The sequence below is a fragment of the Leptinotarsa decemlineata genome, unplaced genomic scaffold (genome assembly GCF_025532065.1).
Source record: "Leptinotarsa decemlineata unplaced genomic scaffold, Ldec_3_MD MMD2_P_RNA_scaffold_5, whole genome shotgun sequence".
NCBI classification, from domain to species: domain Eukaryota; kingdom Metazoa; phylum Arthropoda; class Insecta; order Coleoptera; family Chrysomelidae; genus Leptinotarsa; species Leptinotarsa decemlineata.
The window spans coordinates 1698885-1723733 of NW_027412532.1; the positions used below are offsets into that span (position 1 = coordinate 1698885).

General features: G+C 37.4%; 1 long non-coding RNA gene across 1 annotated transcript in view; it reads right to left on the reverse strand.

The window, feature by feature from the left end:
• Positions 1–1721: 1721 nt before the first annotated feature.
• The window catches only part of LOC141479916 (uncharacterized), a 46571-nt gene continuing 23443 nt past the window's right edge, over positions 1722–24849 (reverse strand). Inside the window, exons 2-4 of the long non-coding RNA XR_012464062.1 lie at positions 14335–16289; positions 14121–14278; positions 1722–2114 (exon numbers count right to left, since the gene is read on the reverse strand). This is a non-coding gene — a long non-coding RNA (uncharacterized lncRNA). The remainder of the gene's footprint in view (positions 2115–14120; positions 14279–14334; positions 16290–24849) is intronic.

Here is a 24849-nt window from a genome sequence, read left to right on the forward strand (position 1 = left end):
CAAGGGCTGTTGCGCTAGATATTTCTAAGGCCTTTGACCTTGTGTGGCACATTTTAGGCCCACTTTGTATAACAATGCCTATACCCAAATTTATTAGTTTTCGAGATATTAATTTTTTTCTGAAAAATTTGACAGTTACTCCGAAAAAATCATAACTCATAGACAGTAACAGTTGAAAATTACAAATTTCACAGAATCACACCTTAAGCATCAAGTCATGAACAGGTCCATCGAATCATCGAAAATAATTTACAGGGAGGTCGAAATTTCCACCTAAAACATAACAAGGAGAAAACTGATGAAACTGAGCTGGTCCGGGAATATCATTTTTCGAATATACGCCGCTCAATTAACAATGTGTTTTATTGATCAACATCGGAAACTGAACATGTTCAATTCACGACGGTAACCAGGCCGGAGTAAAGGTCTGAAATGATTATAAATAAGCGTCTGCCGACAAAACTAGGTGCAGAGAAACATTTCCCAAAAAACAGAAAATTGAATTTATCGTGGTATTGAACTTTACGCTGAAGCGATATGAATATGGATTAGCCACAGCAAAACTATTTCGGTTTCATTCATTTTATTGTTCCGCGTAGCCAAATAGGCTCGTCTTTTGCGGTATTTGCGACTAGATTGGCTAATTGGCTATGAATTAATGCAAAAAGATCCTTCCAGCTCCTCGCTGTTTTGCATTCAAATTTCTTTAACGGTCACGACAAACCTCAAGGCTGTTCAATATTCTTCTATATGAATATACAGGTATTAGTGATTTACATATTCGTGCGTTCCATAATTTATTTCAGTTTTGAAGATAATACATAATTGAGTGAGTCATTACTTGGGTGAGTGTTAATATACACAGAATTTATAGTAGATAATGAAATAACTGAGGTAATGTGTTGATAAAAAATGATTCTCTTGATTGTCTGCTTCATTACACTCTGTCATATACATACTTTGCTGATTTGCAGAATTTCTTCAAAGCGACTATTGTAAAACTTATTATTCGTGGACGAGCTGTGACGGGGGTTGAGATTATCAGTCTAGTGGAAGTTGGATTGGAAAATTCGCAGGCTGACATAGAAAAAAATTGATAAAACTTGATTTTATTATTCAACTAGCTGAGCTGACTCTGTGAACTTCGTTCCGTCTTAGAGGCAATAAAAAGCACATTTTTCATTTTATTCATTTAAATTTTTAAATAATCAAATATTTCAATTATTCTTTATTAGGTTGCACTCTTCAGTTAAGAACCTTGTGGTACACGACATTTGTTGTTTTATTATCAGGCGCAAGTATAAACAACGCAGATGGTCTTCCGAGCCGTGACCATGCCACATATAATTGGCCACGTGGAAAACATTGATTTTCTAGATTCAGACCACAAACTTCCAAAGATTTGCCTTGTGATTTACAACCAAACGTGTACCGTTGCAAAGTTTCGGTGGATTTATATTTCGAAGCATGATTACTTGCCTCTGTAATAGAACACAGCGTGTTCTCATCAATAATAACTCATCATCAGAACTGAACGTAATACATGGGGCACTTCAGGGCTCTATACTTGCACCTCTCCTATTCATTATTTATTTTTACGAAATAATGAAGAATTTTCAAAAGCATACCTATGCTGATGATACCATTCTGATTTTTTCCGCGAAAATTGATGAATTTTCATCCGTTGATCAGTTTTTGAACAATGATATAGATGCATTTTTGAAAATATCAAGAAATCACTGCTTGAACATCAACCCAAATAAATCATCAGCCATAATTTTTGGTTATAAGAGGGGCAGGAGTAGTGCCATAGATAATTCCTCAATTTTTATCAATAATCACAAATTGGAATATAGCGATAAAATAAAATGCTTGGGGTTGACATTAGATTGCAATTTGAGATTCACTAGCCATATTAACATAGAACATGTTTCACAGAATCTCCATAAGAACCATTTCTCAAGCTGCGATCGATCCTTCCAAGTGAAGAGGGTTTCGTAGAGGAATCGATTCAGCTCTTGCTTTACGAAGCTCTTCCACTGAAAGGGAACCAGTTCTACGACGACTGCAACTCATATTTTGGGGGCAAGAATGACCTGAGTCCACTGACCGCACTGAAAAAGAAGAAGGTGGATCAATCACTTGTGAATCAACCTTGATAAGAGACTGATGAATATCCACATATCTCGGCTTGTTTCGAAGAGGTTTCAGTTCCGTACTGAAATTAGGGCAATGCATGATCTCATCAAAATTATGTGAAGGAGGAATAGTTCCAAGTACTGAAGCGGCATTGCCACGTTGAATAGCAATACTAATTCTTTCTATCAAAAAAGAGGTAGAACGGTGATCTTTCGTTGCTTAGCCTATTCTATTTCCGAGTTCATGATCGAATAACAGAGACGCCGGGTCATAAACACCAGAAGTGTCAACCGCTACTGGATGAAACAGATAGTTGTTTCCAAGATTTTGGTATTTTTTTCTTTTCAATTTCTCGCTGCAGTTCCAGCAGACTTGGAACTTTCGGCTAGATGGGAAGCCGCGACCGTGTCAACGCAAGTGAAGTCCCATACCACAGGTTCACCGTATTTCCATGGTATGAGAGACATACCATCTGGTGTGTTAATTATTAATTTACCTTTATATACTTTTGTCATATGATGTTAAAACCTAGATTAGGCCCTAGTTTTAAGTTATGCTACTGTATCACTATTAATACACTCATGTATAAAAATATTCTTGGTTGAGTGGTAGAATAGCGTATGCTCAACTCCGCCAAGATAAAAATAACGACCATTTATCATTTTTATTATTATTATTACGGAGCCAACCTTATTCAGGCGTAAATTGTGCGGTGGTAAGCCAGGCACATCCAAGGAGTTTAAAAATCCAATTGGATAGTTGGTGGCTTCATCTTCATTTGTTACACAGTCAATTGATTGGAATGAATGCATGGTTCCAATGATATCATTGGAACAATGCATATCATAGTTTAGATCATCTACATCAAACCGTCGTTTGATCTTCCTCTAGAAGATGATCACTTGGTGATCGAAACACGTGTCAAAGTGTTAAAAATAATGATTTAGTGTTGGGAAAGAACTCCAGTAATATTCATTACTACACCAAAGGCTCCAGACAGTGCATCATAAATCATCATCATTTAAAATGTGTCATCAGAAGTAAAATTCTGAGATAGTGAATTTTCTGACCTTTTACTGGACAACTGTACATCTGTATCTGTAGAGTAGGGAGAGTGAGTGTAAACCCACATGTGACCCTTTGTACATACCCCCGAGGAGTTGTCCTCCTAGGTCATCGTCCATTCTGTCCTTTTCAGTTCATTAGGAGACATCTCCTTTATATCGGCCCAACACACATTCTCTTTGACAACCTTGAGGTGTCTCACGGTGGCCTTCGTGGAGGTTCTGAAAGTTGCAGCGACATAACTGTCGTTGCGCGGCTTCTTCAACCTTCTTGGGGTTCTCTCCGTGGAGGTGCACAAGTGAGGAAGCGTTTCTGCAGGGGCAGCCGGTTCCTTGCCTTTATTCAAGGCGGAGCTCTTGGCGCACGCCGCAGGAGTGGGGGAGAAGGAGTGTGCACTTACAGTTGTTGCCACTCCTGCTTCCTTCGCTCTCTTCCTCCTTTTGGCCTCGGCGCCTTGGCCTTTGTATTACATCAGGAGGTGATATGCTAAGTACAGCCTCATTCCAAGCGGTAGATTGGGGTGGACATATCTGTTTATCCCCAGCCACCGCCTTAGATTGAGGTGAGGTGGATCTGTTACCTGTATGAGACAAACAAAGATGACATATTTCAGAGGCGTGCTGTTCTGTTTACTTATGTTCCGAGTTCCAAGACATTCTGTGACATATGACATTTTGTGCACCTAACATATCTTCCTCTATATAAATAAATAACAAAACAACTGTTGTTTGTGTTGCTTGTGGATGTGGTATTAAACTATAATTTATATTCTGCCTTAATTGTTGATTTATAAAGATAATTTTCCTTTTATGAAGTAGAATATCTACTTGATATAGGCGCTGTTGCCTATATCAAGTAGATAGAAGACAAAAATTAAAGCCCAACATTTGAAACATCAATTTGAATACTTTTCGAAGTGAATTTGATAAACTCATGAATTAAACCCAACTTTATTTTGTTCAAACTTGCATTTGCTGTAATAACCCAAATTGAGGAACATTCCCCATTGGACATATATTGGACAATATTATCAATAGAAACGTCAATATTATACCTAAAAATAAAGTCCTTCGAAACAAAAGTAACCAATCACCCTACATCCCTTCACGTCTGTTCCTTTCTCGCTAGATGTTTATCTCGTAATCGAAATTCTGAAATAATTATCCTCGCCCTAACTTCTCAATTCCGCGAGTCTCGATTAATCTCAAACCGCACAATTTGGAGCAAGCGTTATGTTCCTGAAAGCCATCATAACTCTACATTTAATCTCTATCGGGGTAATGAATGTATAGCAAATGTGCTTGAATGTCTGATAGATTGAATCATCAGGTTACATAATTTAGTTAAAACAAAGACAAACAGAACTGCTATTCTCGAATTTAATAGAAAAAAGTACTCTCTTTTTTCAGCTGCCTTGATTTTTCTATCATTTCCAAACAATATAGCTCTTTAAACGAGTGAGTGGAAAGTAGAAAGCATATAGAACAAAGAAGGTTGCCAAACTTCACTATAACTTCTTGACCAGCTTGATGTGAAGTGAGAGTTTGTTATTAGATGTAGAAGGTGTCTTTCTCTATCAATCCATTTGAAATGAGTAAGAAGCAAATCATACTTACTGCTGGAATTCTACAGTTTCTGTAATATTCCAAAGTTATGTGCTGGAAAATACACGTTAATTCTTACTCATCGACATTCAATAGATTCGTGGAGTGGATATTATTTATTATTTCTGGAGCTCATGAGAATAGTTCCATCATAAATCAATTTCGAGTATTAGTGACGACAATCCCAACAAAATGTAGCTGCAGCATATCTATCTGTTGGTCAATTTCTTCCATTTCATCAAGAGTTTCTGAAGCCAGGACTTGTCCCTTCATTTTGCATTCTTATTTGGCATTTGGCATATGATGAGAGATGTTAATGATCTTTCAGAAGTATTGTTCAGTGTACTATTGCTAAGTTTTTGCACACAGAGTGTAGTGGATTTTTTTGGAGCTTTCTATCAACTTGATTGAAAGCACTGTGTTTCAGGATTGATCATCAACAACAACCCCCAAGATCCAATAAAACAGTCAGACAATCTGAAAGATAAGGTCCCTTCATGTATAAAGGGATCACTTGGACGTCAACAAAGTTAGATGTTCTTATGTATTATGTATTCACTTGGATGACAACTCACTGTCTGTTTCAGAATTAATCAACAACCCCCAAGAACCAATAAAACAGTCAGACAATCTGAAACATGAAGGATAAGGTCTTCTTCATGTCAATAGAGACCACATGGATGTCAAGAAAGTTAGATTTCCTCATGTCTATAGAGATCACTTAGATGTCAACTTACATAAAAATAACTGCCTGTTTCAGGATTAATCATTAACAATAACCGCCAAGAACCAATAAAACAGTCAGTCAATCTGAAACAATGTGAAAAATTCAATCTTCTTCATGTCTGTATAGATCACATGGATGTCAACAAAATTAGATTTTCTCATGTATATAGAGATCACTTGGATGTAAACTTAGATAAAATCACTGCCTGTTTCAGGATTAATCATTAACAACAACCCCCAAGAACCAGTAAAACAGTCAGACAATCTGAAAGATAAGGTTCCCTTCATGTCTGAAGGGATCACTTGGATGTCAACAAAGTTAGATGTTCTCATGTCTATAGTCACTTGGATGGCAACTCACTGTCTGTTTCAGAATTAATCAACAACCCCCAAGAACCAATAAAATAGTCAGACAACCTGAAACATGAAGGATAAGGTCTTCTTCATGTCAATAGAGATCACTTGGATGTCAAGAAAGTTAGATTTCCTCATGTCTATAGAGACCACTCGGATGTCAACTCAGTTGAAAGCATCGTCTGTTTCAGGATTGATCATCAACAACAACCCCCAAGAACCAGTAAAACAGTCAGACAATCTGAAAGATAAGGTCCCCTCCATGTCTAAAGGGATCACTTGGATGTCAACAAAGTTAGATGTTCTCATGTCTATAGTCACTTGGATGACAACTCACTGTCTGTTTCAGAATTAATCAACAACCCCCAAGAACCAATAAAACAGTCAGACAATCTGAAACATGAAGGATAAGGTCTTCTTCATGTCAATAGAGATCACTTGGATGTCAAGAAAGTTAGATTTCCTCATGTCTATAGAGACCACTCGGATGTCAACTCATTTGAAAGCATCGTCTGTTTCAGGATTGATCATCAACAACAACCCCCAAGAACCAGTAAAACAGTCAGACAATCTGACAGATAAGGTCTTCTTCATGTCTGAAGGGATCACTTGGATGTCAACAAAGTTAGATGTTCTCATGTCTATAGTCACTTGGATGACAACTCACTGTCTGTTTCAGAATTAATCAACAACCCCCAAGAACCAATAAAACAGTCAGACAATGTAAAACATGAAGGATAAGGTCTTCTTCATGTCAATAGAGATCACTTGGATGTCAAGAAAGTTAGATTTCCTCATGTCTATAGAGACCACTCGGATGTCAACTCAGTTGAAAGCATCGTCTGTTTCAGGATTGATCATCACCAACAACCCCCAAGAACCAGTAAAACAGTCAGACAATCTGAAAGATAAGGTCCCCTTCATGTCTGGAGGGATCACTTGGATGTCAACAAAGTTAGATGTTCTCATGTCTATAGTCACTTGGATGACAACTCACTGTCTGTTTCAGAATTAATCAACAACCCCTAAGAACCAATAAAACAGTCAGACAATGTAAAACATGAAGGATAAGGTCTTCTTCATGTCAATAGAGATCACTTGGATGTCAAGAAAGTTAGATTTCCTCATGTCTATAGAGATCACTTGGATGTCAACTTACATGAAATAACTGTCTGTTTCAGGATTAATCATTAACAATAACCGCCAAAAACCAATAAAACAGTCAGTCAATCTGAAACAATGTGAAAGATTCGGTCTTCTTCATGTCTGTATAGATCACATGGATGTCAACAAAATTAGATTTTCTCATGTCTATAGAGATCACTTGGATGTAAACTTAGATAAAATCACTGCCTGTTTCAGGATTAATCATCAACAACAACCGTCAAGAACCAATAAAAAAGTCAGGCAATCCGAAACATGAAGGATAAGGTTAATAGAGATCACTTGGATGTGAACAAAGTTAGATTTTCCCATGTCTCCAGAGATCACTTGGATGACAACTTAGTGAAAAGCACTGTCTGTTTCAGAATTAATCAACAACATCCCCCAAGAACCAATAAAACAGTCAGACAATCTAATACATGAAGGATAAGGTCTTCTTTATGTCAATAGAGATCACTTGGATGTAAGTGGTCGACCAACAGACGACAATATTAGGACTCTGGTGGAGACTGAACCATCACAAACGGTAAGTGAGATGCCAAAAGAACGGGTCGTCAGCTGCAATGCAGTTTTCGATGGTTCAAAACGTATTGGGAAGGTTGAAAAGCTTGAATAGCGGTTGCTCCGCGATTTGAACGATTGACAGAAATTGTCACGTTTCAAGTTCTGTTCTTCTTTGCTTTTGCGTAACCAAAACGATCCTTCCCTGGAGCATCGTCATTTTAATGAAAAGTGGATCCACTACAACAACAGGAGACGTTCAGAACAGTGGTTGGACACCAGTCAGCCTACCAGACACTTCCTAAAGGCGAAAATCCACCAAAAGGAACATGGTTACTGTATGGTGGTTCTTTTGTGAGTAAATCGACGAAATGTACCAAAAATTGTGTCAGCAACAGCCAGCACCGTTCAACAGAAGAGGTCCGATCCTTCACAAATCGACTTCTTCGAATCCCGAGTACCCCATTTTCATGCTGACGAAATTGATCGACCTATGTTATGTTGACAAAAGTGTACCGACTCAAATGACACTATTTTTGATTGATATTGATTGATTTTAATAAGTATCCACTAAGACATTACAGTAGACTCATAAAAAAGAAAAACACTTTTGAAACAGCCTGATACTCCAACGTCTTGTTCCAACACCTTCGCTAATGGTTTCTGTTAAGTAGGCTAGAACGGAAATCGAACATTCGCCATTTCGTAACGCGAATAGAGGAAATGGAAAAATTTGTGAAAGCGACTGTTTTCAAATCTCTACTTACTCCATTCAGTGATTCAATATTCCTAAAGCGGGCTCAAAGCATTCCATGCCATTTATAGGCTTCCGTTTTAATACGAGAATTCGAAAATCATTTAAATTTTTGTAGGGATAAACCCACATCGAAGGAATATGGTGGTGATTCAGGCGATTTATATTTCTGAGGAGATTGTGAAGGAAATTGTGAAGTTTTAGGTTGATCTGATCACTGGTAACAGATTGAAACAACAGTTGTTTTGCAACAACACGAAGATTTATCGTTAGTTTGAAGGTGATTGACAATGTTTCATGATGAATTTCACTGGTTCGGACTTCCATTGTCTACTATATAAAATTATTTGAAATCCCTGAAACAACTGGTTCAGGAGAAAATTCAAGGAAGCCGCATACATGTTGTCTAACAACGTATTCAGCCAGGCCAGCGCAGAAATACGCAACATATGGAAACTCATCATCAAGCGAAAAATGGCCAACTCCCGCCAAAACGGTCATCTCCCACGGAACCAGTGAAGCGGAAAATGGAAAGCAGGGATAAGTGAAAGTATTTCAACGACCTATAAATAGGTCGGAGGAATCAGTCCAGTCATCACCCGAAGATTATTGTAGATACTAACAATCGAAACGTCGTGAACTAACGTGACTTGGAGTCTCTACACTTTTTATTATTTTCTTTTTTCATTCCTTTATTTTTATTTATTCAATTGTTATATTTTTACTTGTAGTTTATTTCACCATTATTTCATTTCAGGTTTATTTTGCTTAATAAAATTGTTATTTTCAGCTATTCATTATTCTTTTTTAGTTCGTTCAGGGATTTCAAATCATTTTATATAGTAGACAATGGAACTCCGAACCAGTGAAATTCAACGAAGATTATAATCATGTATGATGTATCATATTGAAAATGAAATTTTGAACGAAGTTACAAGTTTCTGGGAATACACATTGTGTAATGACATATTGTTGAACGAGAAAAGATCAAATAACCCAGTTTCAATATGAAAACATTAGCTTCCATGGCCGATTGCAGGGAACAAAGCTGGTCGTTGCAGAGACTTCAAGAAATAAGCTTCCACCTCGGAGGCAACGCATATACCCATTGATGATGAAAGACTGAAACTAAAGATTATAGATTGACAATCAAGCGAGCAAAATAAATATTTTACAATAATAGACTCGGTGAGTCTCACAATAAGATGGAAGAGTCCTGGTCAATTGTAAATGACTTAAGAAACTCAATAAAACGAAAATGTAACATTACTCTAAATCCTGATACTATAAATGACTTTTACTGCTCTATTGCAGAAAATATGGGCGTGTATGAGAACTTATCTCTATATGACACCAACTTTAATGAATTAATTGAGATCATGATGGATATTAAAAACAAAGATACTGCAGGCTACGGTAACATTTCGATCAAAAACCTTTTTCCTAGTGGCCTAAATGTACTGGTTTCACTGATAAATTTATCCTTTCAAACAGGCATATTCCACTTTTTTCTGGAAACCTCTGTGGTCATTCCTCTGCATGAGGGTGGAGATTCTGATGATCCCTCTAATCTCCGCCCTATATCTCTCATACTAACCATCGCAAAAATCATTGAAAAACTAGTTAAGAAATGACTACTTGGATTCATAAATAAGCATAACATCATCAATGAAAATCAATTCGGCTTCCAGAATAATAAAAACATGCACGATGCTATTTCCTCATTTCTGAATGAAGTTCATTCTGAGATAAATGTTGGTGAAAAGACTGCCGCAGTATTTTGTGACCTGTCAAAGGTATTTGACTGCGTTGATCACAAAATACTGCTGAAAAAGCTCCAACGTTATGGATGCAGAGGAGTAACCCACAAATGGTTCGATTCCTACTTAATGGGACGGACGCAAATGGTCAAAACATCTCAACTTAAAAAAAAAGGGAAATTAATTCTGGAGTTCCACAGGGTTCTGTGTTAGGTCCCATTCTTTTGTTATTATATATTAATGACCTCACAAAGCTTAATATTTCTGGGAAGTTCACCTTATTTGCAGATGACAGTACCATACTTTGGAACAAAGTTGCACAAAATAATCTCTGCCAACTTGAAAAAAGTTAAAGATTGATGTGATTCAAACATTTTATCTTTTAACCTAACTAAAACAAATTTATTATCATTCCGATGCTCAATCAACGAACTTTTTTTTGAAGACAGATCACTGGAATCTAAAAATAACATTAAATTTCTAGAAGTCTTCATTGACCAAAATTTAAAATTTGTGGATCATGTTGAACAACTCACTAGAAAAGTCTCCTCTGGCTGTTATGCGGTTAGAGTGATTTATGAAGAATTGGGGTTCAGCACTGCTTAATAAATAAGCATATATTAAATTTTGCTGCATCCTTTTCCCATTATAACAACCGAAACCGCAGACAGACTATGAAACTCACTGTACGAACTAGAAACATTACCAGAGACTCCATAGTTTACAACGGTGGAAAAATGTACAATCATTTGCCTATGGACATAACATCTGCCAATATGAATGACTTCCAATTCAGAAAGTTAGTCAAACAATTTCTATCTGATAGACCCTATTATACTTTAGATGAATATTTTAACGATAACTTTTAACTGACTTATGCATATTTTTCATCTCTACTTATTAAGTAGCTCTTAAGTTGCTACTTTTTATGTCTATTTTTATATAAAATTGACTTTTACTCTTTTATATATACATATCTTTTATATCCAGTTGGTATGTATTGCATTTTTTTAAGTAGGTACTACACAAGCTTTGTCTACAAGATTATGTCTTATGATAATAAAGCATATCATTATTATTATTATTATTATTTTTCACCGTAGTGTGCGCTGGTCAGGCCCTATCCCTCGAAGCCCCGATACATTCGGGAGGGAGCGCCAGCATTATCAACCAATGACCACTCCACACACAGTGGTGTAAGTGATCATTGGGCCCGAGAATCATGTGCCCTGAGCAAGTGCAGTGAGCCAAGAATGACAGCCTTCTGCATCTGTGCGGCTAAGATTTCTGCCTTAGTGCGGCAAGCCGGTATGATTTTTAGATTCGAGAGTAGAGAAGACATCATTCCACCAAGGACTCCAACAATCAGAACGACCATCTTGCAGAGTGATCTGGATGGAGTCTGAGGACTTCGAAGAGAAAATCTCGATATTTTATCCGTTTTTCCTCCTCTCTTCTGACGATCTTCGTCTCGCCAGGAGCTGAAAACTCCACGACAAATATCGTTTTGCTCTGGTGGTCGAGAAGGACCACATCAGGCTTATTAGCTTGTATGAGCCTGAGGGTGGGGAACGAATTGTTCCAATAAATTCGGCACTTCTCGTTCCGCACAACGGATTCAATATCCCCCGGAGCGTAGGGCAACACCGGGGTCTCGTCAATACCGTAAGAGTGCCGTAGATGGTAATATAGCACTCTTAGGGCCGCGTTATGTCGATGGATATAGGCCGAGACCGCATATGCTGGACATGCTGCATTAGGGTCTCGGGCGCCTCGCGACACCTTGTGTCAGGAACCTCTATACCCATCACGCGACTGCGGTAGACTAAGGTGTTGAAGACACCATCCTGGCAAGCCATGATGAACCCCTCAGTTTCCGACTTCAGCCCACTCGACCTGAGAAAAGCGAAGGTCAGGCGCTTTGATAAGCCAAGGTCTCCAATGTTGTTGAAGAAGACCCCATGCATTGGATTATCCTTGTGTTTCCGCAGAAGTAATCTCTGCGGCTTTTATCTGAGCTTTTTGCTGAACAGGTTCCAACTTGGTGACAGAATTGTGGTCACCTTGTTCAGTGTCGAAAACTATACCGTGTTCATCAGCTGCTCGGGCAGCTGCCCTAAGAAGAAATGCTCCAATTCCTGCTCTCTCATTGTCAAGGACCATGCAGAGAAGGGGATCCGAACTCCTGACAACTTTACAGGCTGTATCCAGTACCATTCTGTCATGTAGACACTCCAAACTCAAAAGCCCATGGCCTCCCTATTGTCGGGGGAAGTGCAACCGTGGAACGGACGATTTGGGATGCAAACTCCTATAGAGATGCATCATTTTTCGGGTCCTTACGTCGAGTTGATACAGCTCCTCCCGAGTCCACTTCACTACTCCAAACGAGTAGAGTAAGATTGGAACGGCAAGCATATTTGTTGCAGCAACTTTGTTCTTCCCCGACAGCTCCGATGACCAGATCTGTCGAAGTTTGTGCTGATACTTGCCACGGAGAAAGTTTTTCACGGCGGTTACCTCTTGTGAGTGGCGTTGTTCCACCCCGAGGTAAGTATACATCTCTCCGGCATCCAGATGGTGTAGGATGCTTCCATCTACGAGCTGCACATCCTCTCCGTAGTCCCCGCATCGTCCTCTTTTGAGATGAACCATTGCACATTTGTCTATCCCGAATTTCATACCGATAGCATGCGTGTACTCTTCCACCACCCTCAAGGACTGATGGAGATCCTTCTCTCCAGAGGCATAAAGTTTAAGATCATCCATATAAAACAGATGGGTGACCTTGTGCCTCCGGTTTCCGGGGGTGCCACAGTTATACCCTCGAGTGTTTCTGAGCGCAACGGATAATGGCAATAGTGAGATGCAGAATAGAAGGGGACTGAGGGAATCACCCTGAAATACACCCCTTCTGAAAGTGACCCACCCTGTTTGGACTCTTGCTTGACCAGATGTTATGGTGAAGCGAGTTCGCCAAAGTGGTATCAGTTGTTCAATGCATCTCACTATGTTGTCGGGTACCGCAAGGCATCTGAGCAAATGCAAGATGAGCTCATGCGAAATTGTATCAAATGCCTTACGGTAATCGATCCAGGTCATAGAGAGGTTACGCTTATATTGTATCGAGTCCTGCGTTACACATCTATCGATGAGCAGGTTCTCTTTACATCCAGCGACTCCTCTCTTCGACCCTCTCTGCTCATATATCCGTTCGAACACTCGGTCAACTGCGGTGAGTATTCGTGTGTATAAGATGCTTGTAAACAACTTATAACACGAATTCAAGCATGTTATCGGTCTGTAATTCTTAGGAATCGACAAATCTCCGCTTTTGGGGATGAGAACGGTCCGCCTCTCGACAAACCAATCCGGAATCGGCTGCTCTCCGTCCAGCCATAAGTTGAAAACTCTGGCCAGATGGCGGTGGGTACTTGGTAGTTTTTTTCCACCAATAAGTGTTCAGCCCATCTGGGCCTGGAGCAGCAAAGTTCTTGGAACCAACAAGGGCTCTTCGAATGTCATCCGGGGTTATCGGGTTGCGCAGTTCATTGAGCTCAGGCTGTCGAAGCTCTCTGTTGAAAGCTTCGAACTGCGCTAGGGCTGGAGTGTCTAAGTTGAGTGGCTGCGGGTGTTCATAGATATCCTTCCAGAAGGATTCCACCTGATCAGCAGTCGGCGGATTATCCACAACACGTGGAGGCTCTTGGAATAAGCGAGAAGGTTTCTCGCGGAACGTTTCGGTTTCTCGGTTATTATTATTATTATTATTATCAAAGATGAACTATGAACTAAAGACATTATATTGATTAAATGATGATATTCCTGACCAAAGAATTAATTTTCATGAGCTATTGTCCCAACGTTTGCTTGTAAATAAAAAATGCCTGAAAATAATTTGTTTTAATGACAAATGTACTTCATCGAACGGAAACGTCAACCGTAAAATTATGCGATATTGATCCTTTATAAACACACATATTTTTCGAAAAGATTACACTCAAACTCCCACTGAAATATATATTTGAGCAGGAATTTTGGGAAATCATTTACCCTCGCATTCAAGAAATTCTGGTCAACAATCAAGACGAATTTGGAAATCCAGTTGTTTTCCAACAAGATGGTGCGCACCCACATTTTTTAGGCCTGTAAGGGATTGGTTGGACCGCTCGTTCACTGGATTTGAATCCTCTTGGTTTTTTCCTTTGAGGCTAAAACAAATCGAGAGTGTATCTTAAGCATACCAGAAAATTAGAGACAAAATTACCAAAAATTCTGCAGGCACTACTTCAAGAACGTTCCAAAATGTTACAAATGATTTTTCTTTGTATAAGATGAATAATAACGGGGTTAAAATGAAATTTTATCGTTTTATACCCATGAAATTAACTCCTATCTACCATGGTGGTCCCAGGAATATCAAGCCTAACTTAGGGATGACGGTAATTGTTTGAAATATATCACTGAATAGAAAAGTACACAATCTATAACGCACATGTTTCAGATTTGAAGACGCTGCAATGTTTAGTATCTGTTTGGTAGCCATCAATAGCGAACGATTTCGGTAAATTTGTGAAAATGGAAAAAATTGGTCATCGTTATTTGGTCAACACTTGCAAACAATGTAAGAGCTGAACTGGATTCTACTCTTTAGTCAGTTTACATGGTTGATTTGAAGTCGACTGACAGAGACACATGCGTCAACTTCGACACATGTCATCTTCAAAGTCACCCAGAATGATACATTTCCTTATCGAAATCAGTAAGTGCAAGTTAACATGACGACTACAATGAAAATCGAAGAAAAAAGAGTTGATTCTACAAAACTATGACCGGCAGTATCATCACAAATCAATTCTCAGGCTATTTCGATCTATTCGCAAAACTAAATGGAATGCGTTCAGAAAACTTCAAATACGTCAAAACCCAGTTCTATCGTAAAGTATCAAAAACCCACGACGAAACCGTCACGTCCCAGATCACCATCCAGCAGCACAAGTACCAGAAAGTTTCCATACCGAAATCAAACTCCAAAATACCAAAGTTCCAACAGAAAGGAATCATTTTCGTTTGGCCACAAAAGAAGAGGTTATACAATCGCGAAAAGTTGACTTTAGTCGCTTGGATGTTATCTCATGCGATGTTCTGGCTCTACAACATGAATTTACTGCCAAGCGGGGGAGTGTTACCCCTCGAACAACCCCCGTGGAAGTTTGTTCCACCTCTAAGGAAACCGGAAAATAGAGATTACATCATCGAGCCTGATTGGGAGTCCTGTCATTTTTCATAATTGAATATATTTCTTGAAAACAGCGGTTTTTTATTTCGGCAACACACGGAAACTCTAGGTTGAAGGTGGATGGACAATGTTTCATGATGAATTTCATTAGTCCAGACTTCCATTGTCTAATATTATATAAAATGATTTGAAATACCTGAAAGAACCAATACAAATGAACAATAAAAAAGAATAGCTGAAATTAACAAGTATATCAAGCATTTCTACTTACTAGAGCGGCTAGCAAGTTCAAACCTGTTCATAAAATAACTCAATACACTTTTTAATAATTGTATTTATTCAGTAATATCACCAGATCATTGGAGCTCGTACCTCATCATTGATTTTCATCAAAGTTGGCTAGTTTGCCATAATTTTTTCAAAATCTTATATTTGATACTGATGAAAATATCATTTTCGATACTTATCATCCAACAAGGACCCCAAGAATTCGGAACAATCCTCTTGTTGTCCTAACGAGTATCTAGTGGACTTCAAAGACTCCAGGAAATCGGTTGGAGGAAAATATGATACATTCCTACGAAACTGCAGCTGCATGAACTGGTGTTTGAGTTTGGTGAATGAGCCGAAAACATTCTCGTTCTCGTTCATCATTAAAACATATTTCTTGAAATTCTTCGTCACGAACAACAGTTGTAAAATGCTATTCATGTAGCAAGTGTTTCCTAAATTATTCAACCCAATTTTCTTCTCTAGATTTTCAGGACAACTATCTACTGATTCGTAAGGAAGAACATGTTTCGCAGAATCTCCATAAGAACCATTTCTCAAGCTGCGATCGATCCTTCCAAGTGAAGAGGAGTTTCGTAGAGGGATCCATTCGGCTCCTGCTTCATGAAGCTCTTCCACTGAAAGGGAACCAGTTCTACAAGGACTTCAACTCATATTTGGGGGGCAAGAATGACCTGAGTCCACTGACCGCACTGAAAAAGAAGAAGGTGGATCAGTCACTTGCGAATTAACCTTGATAGGAGACTGATGAATATCGATAAATTCACAACAAAGAAAGAGTAAATAAAATGTATTAATAGCTATCAATAAATTGATGAATGTAGTCGTTACTACGTGGTAGGAAATCATCATGTAACATGAGAATTGAAACAAAGATAGTGCCAATTCTCATTTTTCTTCTAGGTACCTCTCTTTGAAGTTTCTTTTGTGCTTTATGTTCACAATTATTGATTCAACAGGATTTATTTTACCAAGCTGGATATGGAAAATGAAGAAACCATTGTTATTTGATGAATATATACGTAATTGATGATTATTATTATCAGTGTTTGTGAACATTCAGGAGTTCGTATTATAATTTTGTGCCCAGTGCTATAAGCTACTTTATACCATCATTATCATTTATGGTGCCTTATTATTCATTAATTGAAACTGATCCATTATTTGCTATCATCATAGCCTTGATAACTTTTTATAACTTTTTTAATAATGAATGTTTTTATCATGGTATATGTTGAAATCACCCGTGAATATGAAACACTATTGGAAGTTCCTCTGCCTGTTTCATATCATCCGAAATGGAGACGGTAGAAAAAAATTAAAATTCGACAACCACCGTAGATTAAAACTTTACGGAATCCACAATTTCACCACTAACACAAGCGGAAGGTTCAATTGCAACAACAGTCATAAACAAGCAAATACTAGGTGAACAATTTGCGTCCCATCCCACAATCGATTTTCTGGGAAAAGCACGACCTACTATACTCACAATCCCGAAAATTACTTTTCGGCAAAGTCTAGTCAGGCGACTTTTGAAACAGGTTGATATCAACAAGGAGTCTGGTCCTGATAAAGTGCCCGTCATCGCAATTAAAAAGTGCATCAATGAACAAGTACCAGCATTTTGCAGCATATACTATTTCCCTATACCTATCTATTACCGTTTAGAAGATATAAATTAATTTTGATATTTCTTTTACCAAACATGAACTTTTATAAATGCTGATAATCTTACACTCTCTCGCACTAAAACGCTCAAATTTGAAATGGAGTGGAGTGATACTATGAGGATCTTCACTCCGAGTCATATTTTCATTTGCCTCATACAGGGTCTTCAAAAAATGCAGATACTTTGATCTCATGAAAAAATGAGTGGATCTCAATTTTTTCAAATGGAACACCCTATATATTTCAACATTTTTGAGCTCTACATCAAATTTTAGATTAACTTTGTTCAGATAATACTATTTCTATTTTGAACCGTTTTCGAGATAAACTGTTTCAAACGGAAACTGACGTGGTTTTCTTGCTCGTTTTTTTGAATTCATCACTTATTTTAGATATTCAACATTTTTTTTTATACTTAGTAATATTTCTTTTTGATCCAGTTTTATAACTGTCTCAGATCAGTCAATTCGAAATTGGTATGTACCTACCTTAGAAAAAGTTACAATTTGTATACATTGAGGTATTGGTCTCTAACGTACAACAGTACATATTAATATTTTTCAATAGTGTGCTTTGGAAAAATAAATAAACCAATTATTTAACATCAGACTTTCGTTGGTGGTTTTGACTGATTGTGATAGCTACCAATTATAATAGAATAATGTCAAGATTAGGTTACAGTAATGAAGATTTCTTGAATTTATTAATAATTTATGGTGAGTGCAATAGAATTGCAAGTAGAACATGCCGAGTATTTCATGAAAGATATCCACAACTTCCGAAGCCGAATAATAATGTGATGAATCGACTACTGAAAAACTGTAGGTTGAATGGAACCTTTCATCCAAAAATCATTCGTAAGAAGACTAAAGTGGATGATGATGACAATGGTATAACAGTTTTGGGATACTTTCATGCATTTCCAAATGCTTCTCTGCACGAGGCTGAAAGCGAGATAGGTATACTCTACGTGACAATTTGTCAATTCTTAATAAGCATAAATGGCATACCTATAAGTTCTACTGTGTCCAACATTTGAAAGAGACTGATTTTCCTCATAGAGTGGAATTCTTTGAATACTTACTTGTCAAGACTCAAGAGGATGAACATTTCCTTGACAATATCATATGGACAGATGAGGCCAAGTTCACAAAAAAATGGAGTTTTCAATAGACACAACAGTCATTATTGGGCGCCAGAAAATCCCCATGTTGTCCGCAAAAGGGGTTTTCAAGAAAGAAGGCAATTCAATGAATTTTGTGCCAAAAAGAATGAGTAAATTTTTTATATCGAGTTTTATGATGATAATTTGAATGCATCAAAATATGAAGATTTACTGAGGAATGGAATTCAAATGATTTTAAATAATAGAGCAGGAAGAGAACGTGTATGGTACCAAATGGATGGTGTTCCACCCCATAATCCTCATTCAGTCAGCGAAGCTTTAACCGAAATCTTCGAAGACAGATGGATTGGTAATAATGGACCTTTTCGTTGGCCTCCTAGAACACCAGATGGTAATCCATTAGATTATTTCGTGTGGGAAAAATATGGTTTACTCTACTCCAATAACAACAATGGAAGATATGAAATCGAGAGTTACAACTGCTTTCAATAGTTTGACTCTAGACTTGATCAGAAGCGCTACACATGACAATCTTTTGAAGAGATTACATGTTTGTTTAAGTAGAGATGGAGATGTAGAGCTCAAAAATATTGAAATATATAGGGTGCTCCATTTGAAAAAATTGAGTTCCACTCATTTTTTCATGAGATCAAAGTATCTGCATTTTTTGAAAACCCTGTATGAGGCAAATGAAAATATGACTCGGAGTGAAGATTCTCATAGTATCACTCCACTCCATTTCAAATTTGATCATTTCAGTGCAAGAGAGTACAAGATTATCATCATTAATAAAAGTTCATGTTTGGTAAAAAAAATATCGAAATTAATTTATATCTTATAAACGGTAATAGATAGGTAAAGGAAAATAGAATATGAATTTGTTGACAAAGTGATATCATAATATGATATTATATACGGGGTGTTCCATTTGAAAAATCAAAGAAGCCGCTACTTTATAGTAGAAGCGACAACGCCGCTTCGTCTGAAATATTTTAGGCGTGTAGGTCATATTGATTTATGCATACTGTGAAATTTTCGAATAGTGTATGGTTTTCATTTGAAAATATCGTGTTTCATCAGTTTTCTCGATGTTATGTTTTAGGTAGAAATTTCGACCACCCTGTGAATTATTTTCAAAAATTGGATATACCTGTTCATGACTTGATGCTTAAGGTGTGATTCTGTGGAATTTGACATTTTCAACTGTTACTGTCTATGAGTTATGCTTTTTTCGGGGTGGTGCTGTAACTGTCGAATTTTTCAGAAAAAAATTAATATCTCGAAAACTAACAAATTCGGGTATAGGCATTGTTATACAAAGTGGGCCTAAAATGTGCTGAGAAATTAAAAAATGTAATGAAATACAGGGTGTTTCATTTGAAATAAGGAAGTTGCCCTCAACTTCCGGTATAACGGAAAGAGACCGGAAGTTGAAAATATTTCAGTTGAAAAGGCCATTTTGTAAAACTCACTATCACAAAATTTCAAGTGTTTATTTTGAATCGTTCTCCATATATTCCTAACGAACGCTCGTCGTGAAAGACCCTGTATTGCTTTGCTGACGACAGCACACTTGTTTGGTCATTTCATTTGGATTCCAAGACATCGTCTGCAGATGCACATCTTCACCAACAGCAGGAGGTTGCATATCTCAATTAGGATCTGAAGGTGATTTCGAATTAGAGTGGAAGTAACCAAGTTCAATTCATTGCCACGAAATCCCAGGCATCGGTTTTCTCCAAAAATATATTTGTTTCCAATTCAGATATAATAATGTCAGGACAGACAATTTCGCTTTCTGCTTCGATAAGTTTGTGGAGAGTTGAAATAGACACCGATATGTCTGGGCACAATAATGTCGCTGAAATTGCACAAGCTGCTTTTCAAAATTTTGGAACACTGTTTCGAACCAGAAAACTGTACACAAATCAGCAGCTTCTGATGCTTCATAAAGCTCAGAACAGTACTTCTTTGGACCATTGTTATCTTGTATGGATCTCCGGGCCCAAGCCTACCCTGAAGCTGCTGTATTCCATGTAAAGTTTAAAACTCCTCCGAAAGAATTGAACTTTTGCATTCGCCACTGGTGTTAATGCAAATGAAATGGTTTTGTTTGAGTTTGTATCTCGTTCGGCATTCCTCATGCATATGGTATCACAAACTTTTATTTCATCTCCGGAGTATGATTTCTTTTTCGATTGAAATTTCGCAGTGTGAGACGCAATCTCGTTTTCTGGGCTTCCCTCAAGCGGAAAGGGTTATGAAGGATTTCAGGCAATTAAAAATATTTCACTTCAAACGTGCGGTTGAGGAAAGTCGATGATTCGGCAGAATCCGAACCCGTACACATCGGTAGTTTTTCAGCAATTGAAAGCGTTTGCAATGAAATATTGCATATTGAAGATTTAATGCCTCTTTTTTAAACTCTTTCAGGCTATGGCTATATGAAACTATGAAGCGTAATAGAATAATTGGATATATGTGTATAATTTCGATAGAGCGAGATTAATACACAAACAGGATGCAGTATGTTCAAGCTACAATCACACTTTGTTGAAAACAATAAATTATGTAGAGGTTCCCCAGGGTTCTGTTTTGAGTCCTTTGTTTTATATGATATACGTGACTGACATTTCTAATGAAGGTTGTATAATGTATGCAGACGACACCTCCCTCATAGCTACAGGGAGCAACGTAGAGCAAACAGTCTTGAAGGCCAATGAAGAAATCAAAATATCTGAGGAATGGTTCTTTTCAAATGGATTAGTTTTGAACATGGAGAAGACAACGTTCATAAGATTTAGTCACTCAAATAGTAAACTCGACCGCAGCTTGTTGCTGAAATCTAACGGCAGATCTATCACTCAAGCACCTTCTATGAAGTTCCTTGGGCTGCATGTCGATGAACGATGTATATGGACTACCCATATAAATAAAGTGTGCAAAAAACTAGCTTCAAAGCTGTACCAACTCAGGAAGATCATCGAAAGAATAAATTTGTACAGTTGAAAATCCTGACTTTTCATTCTTTATCATGCATAGCCTGATATATGCCAAAACAGAGTTGGCCTTACTTAGAGTGCTGGGAAACTGTAGGTATGATCCAAGAAATGTAGCAATCCTGGAAGTGCCGAATCACCGCCTCCAAAAAACAGAACGTTACCCAAAATACATGGCAATAACCTTTTTAGTCGTCTACCAAACTGCTACAAAGATTTTCCTTTGAATAAATTCAAAATAGTAGTCAAAAATATCTTATTAAACAAAGCGTACTACTCAATAAGTGAGTATTTTGGAGACACAGATTTTAACTGATTTTATATTTCCATCTATGCATACATATTTTCATATTTTATATTTCATCAAACCACATGTTTTTATTGCGTTCAGATGTTTTTATGTATGCTCTGTAATCTGTACTATCTGTTTATAAGTTGAGTCTCTTATTTGTATAATCGAAAACCCCTGTACCTGACACCTGACTTGTTCTGTATTATGTATGAAATAGTATTGAGAAAAAAAATAATTAACCACCAATATTATTATATTGAGTCCTTGTTCATTCAAGGACTCAATTGTATTGAATATAATTTGTCTAAAATGTTTTTAATATTAATTTATCTTATACTAATACTGTACCACACTGACTTGTTCTATATTATGCTAGACATAATCTAAAGAACGAATAAACTATTATTATTAGTATTATTAATAACATAATAAATTTTTGCTTCACTGAAAATTTTTAATTTACTCCCGTTATACATCAAAACCCACATTATCTCCCCAAATAACAGAAAAGGGTTGTATAATACCAAAAAAATGTATTTCTGTTGCCCATAGTGTCATAGTATTTTTTAACGGAAGTTACACAAATCAAAGTATTACCTTCACCGCTTCGGCTCCGCACGGGTGCAATACTGATACTGAATATACTACAAAATGTCCTTATATTCAAGCTTTTTTGTCAGTAGACATTATAAACATGTTTTCTTTGAAAGTTACGCTTGAAAGAGCGACATATTATTGGTCAGGTACCGCCACAACCGATGGGGTTAATTGAATACATTATGAACAGATAAGAAACGCGCCTTTTTTCCCGTAGCTGGCGTCTCACTTGGAATATTTAAAAATCGTGGCTGGCGCCCCAGCTGAAATATTTGATAATTTTTTCTTATTGCACATCTACAACATAAAGCAAACCTACATACAAAATTTCAGCCTTCGAAAATATACCGTTACGGAGAAGCGGTGATGAAAAGGTAACTTTATTTTATAAACGCGTCTTTTCCTGAAGTGGCTGGCGCCCTAGTTGAAATATTTCGCAATTCTGTCTTATTGCATATCTACAACATAAAACAAACCTATATAAAAAATTTCAGCCTTCGAAAATATACTGTTACGGAGAAGCGGTGCTGAAAAGGTAGCTTTATTTTATAAACGCGCCTTTTCCTAAAGTGGCTGGCGCCCTAGTTGAAATATTTCGCAATTCTTTCTTATTGCACATCTACAACATAAAGCAAACCTACATAAAAAATTTCAACCTTCGAAAATATACTGTTACGGAGAAGCGGTGCTGAAAAGGTAACTTTAGTTCATAAACGCTCCTTTTTCTGAAGTGGCTGGCGCCCTAGTTGAAATATTTCGCAATTCTTCCTTATTGCACATCCACAACATAAAGCAAACCTACATAAAAAATTTCAGCCTTCGAAAATATACCGTTACGGAGAAACGGTGATGAGACGGTAACTTTATTTTATAAACGCGCCTTTTCCCGAAGTGGCTGGCGCCCTAGTTGGAATATTTGACAATTTTTTTTTATTGCACATCTACAACATAAAACAAACCTACATACAAAATTTCAGCCTTCGAAAATATACCGTTACGGAGAAACGGTGATGAAAAGGTAACTTTATTTTATAAACGCGCCTTTTCCCGAAGTGGCTGGCGCCCTAGTTGGAATATTTCGCAATTCTTTCTTATTGCACATCTACAACATAAAACAAACCTACATAAAAAATTTCAGCCTTCGAAAATATACCGTTACGGAGAAACGGTGATGAGACGGTAACTTTATTTTATAAACGCGCCTTTTCCCGAAGTGGCTGGCGCCCTAGTTGGAATATTTGACAATTTTTTTTTATTGCACATCTACAACATAAAACAAACCTACATACAAAATTTCAGCCTTCGAAAATATACCGTTACGGAGAAACGGTAATGAAACAGTAATTTTATTTTATAAACGCGCCTTTTCCCGAAGTGGCTGGCGCCCTAGTTGAAATATTTCGCAATTCTTTCTCATTGCACATCTACAACATAAAACAAACCTACATAAAAAAATTCAGCCTTCGAAAATATACCGTTACGGAGAAACGGTGATGAAAAGGTAACTTTATTTTATAAACGCGCCTTTTCCCGAAGTGGCTGGCACACTAGTTGGAATATTTGACAATTCTCTCTTATTGCACATCTACAACATAAAACAAACCTACATACAAAATTTCAGCCTTCGAAAATATACAGTTACGGAGAAACGGTGATGAAAAGGTAACTTCATTTTATAAACGCGCCTTTTCCCGAAGTGGCTGGCACACTAGTTCGATTATTTGACAATTCTCTCTTATTGCACATCTACAACATAAAACAAACCTACATACAAAATTTCAGCCTTCGAAAATATACCGTTACGGAGAAACGGTGATGAAAAGGTAACTTTATTTTATAAACGCGCCTTTTCTCGAAGTGGTTAGCACACTAGTTGGAATATTTGACAATTCTCTCTCATTGCACATCTACAACATAAAACAAACCTACATACAAAATTTCAGCCTTCGAAAATATACCGTTACGGAGAAACGGTGATGAAAAGGTAACTTTATTTTATAAACGCGCCTTTTCCTCAAGTGGCTGGCGCCCTAGTTGAAATATTTCGCAATTCTTTCTTATTGCACATCTACAACATAAAGCAAACCTACATAAAAAATTTCAGCCTTCGAAAATATACCGTTACGGAGAAACGGTGATGAGACGGTAACTTTATTTCATAAACGCGCTTTTTCCCGAAGTGGCTGGCGCCCTAGTTGACATATTTGACAATTCTTTTTTATTGCACATCTACAACATAAAACAAACCTACATACAAAATTTCAGCCTTCGAAAACATACTGTTGCGGAGAAACGGTGATGAAAAGGTAACTTTATTTTATAAACGCGCCTTTTGCCCCGTAGCTGGCGCCCCAGTTGGAATGTTTGATAGTTCTGTTTTATTGCACATCTACAATATGAAAAGAACCTACAGACAACATTTTATCCTTCGAAAATATATCTGTACGAACAAACAGTGATGAAACGGGAATTTTCATATATAAACTCGCAGCTTTTAGCCCTATGGTGGCGCCCCCCAGTTGGAATATTTGAAAATCCTTCTTAGTGCGCATCTAAGGTCTAAGAAG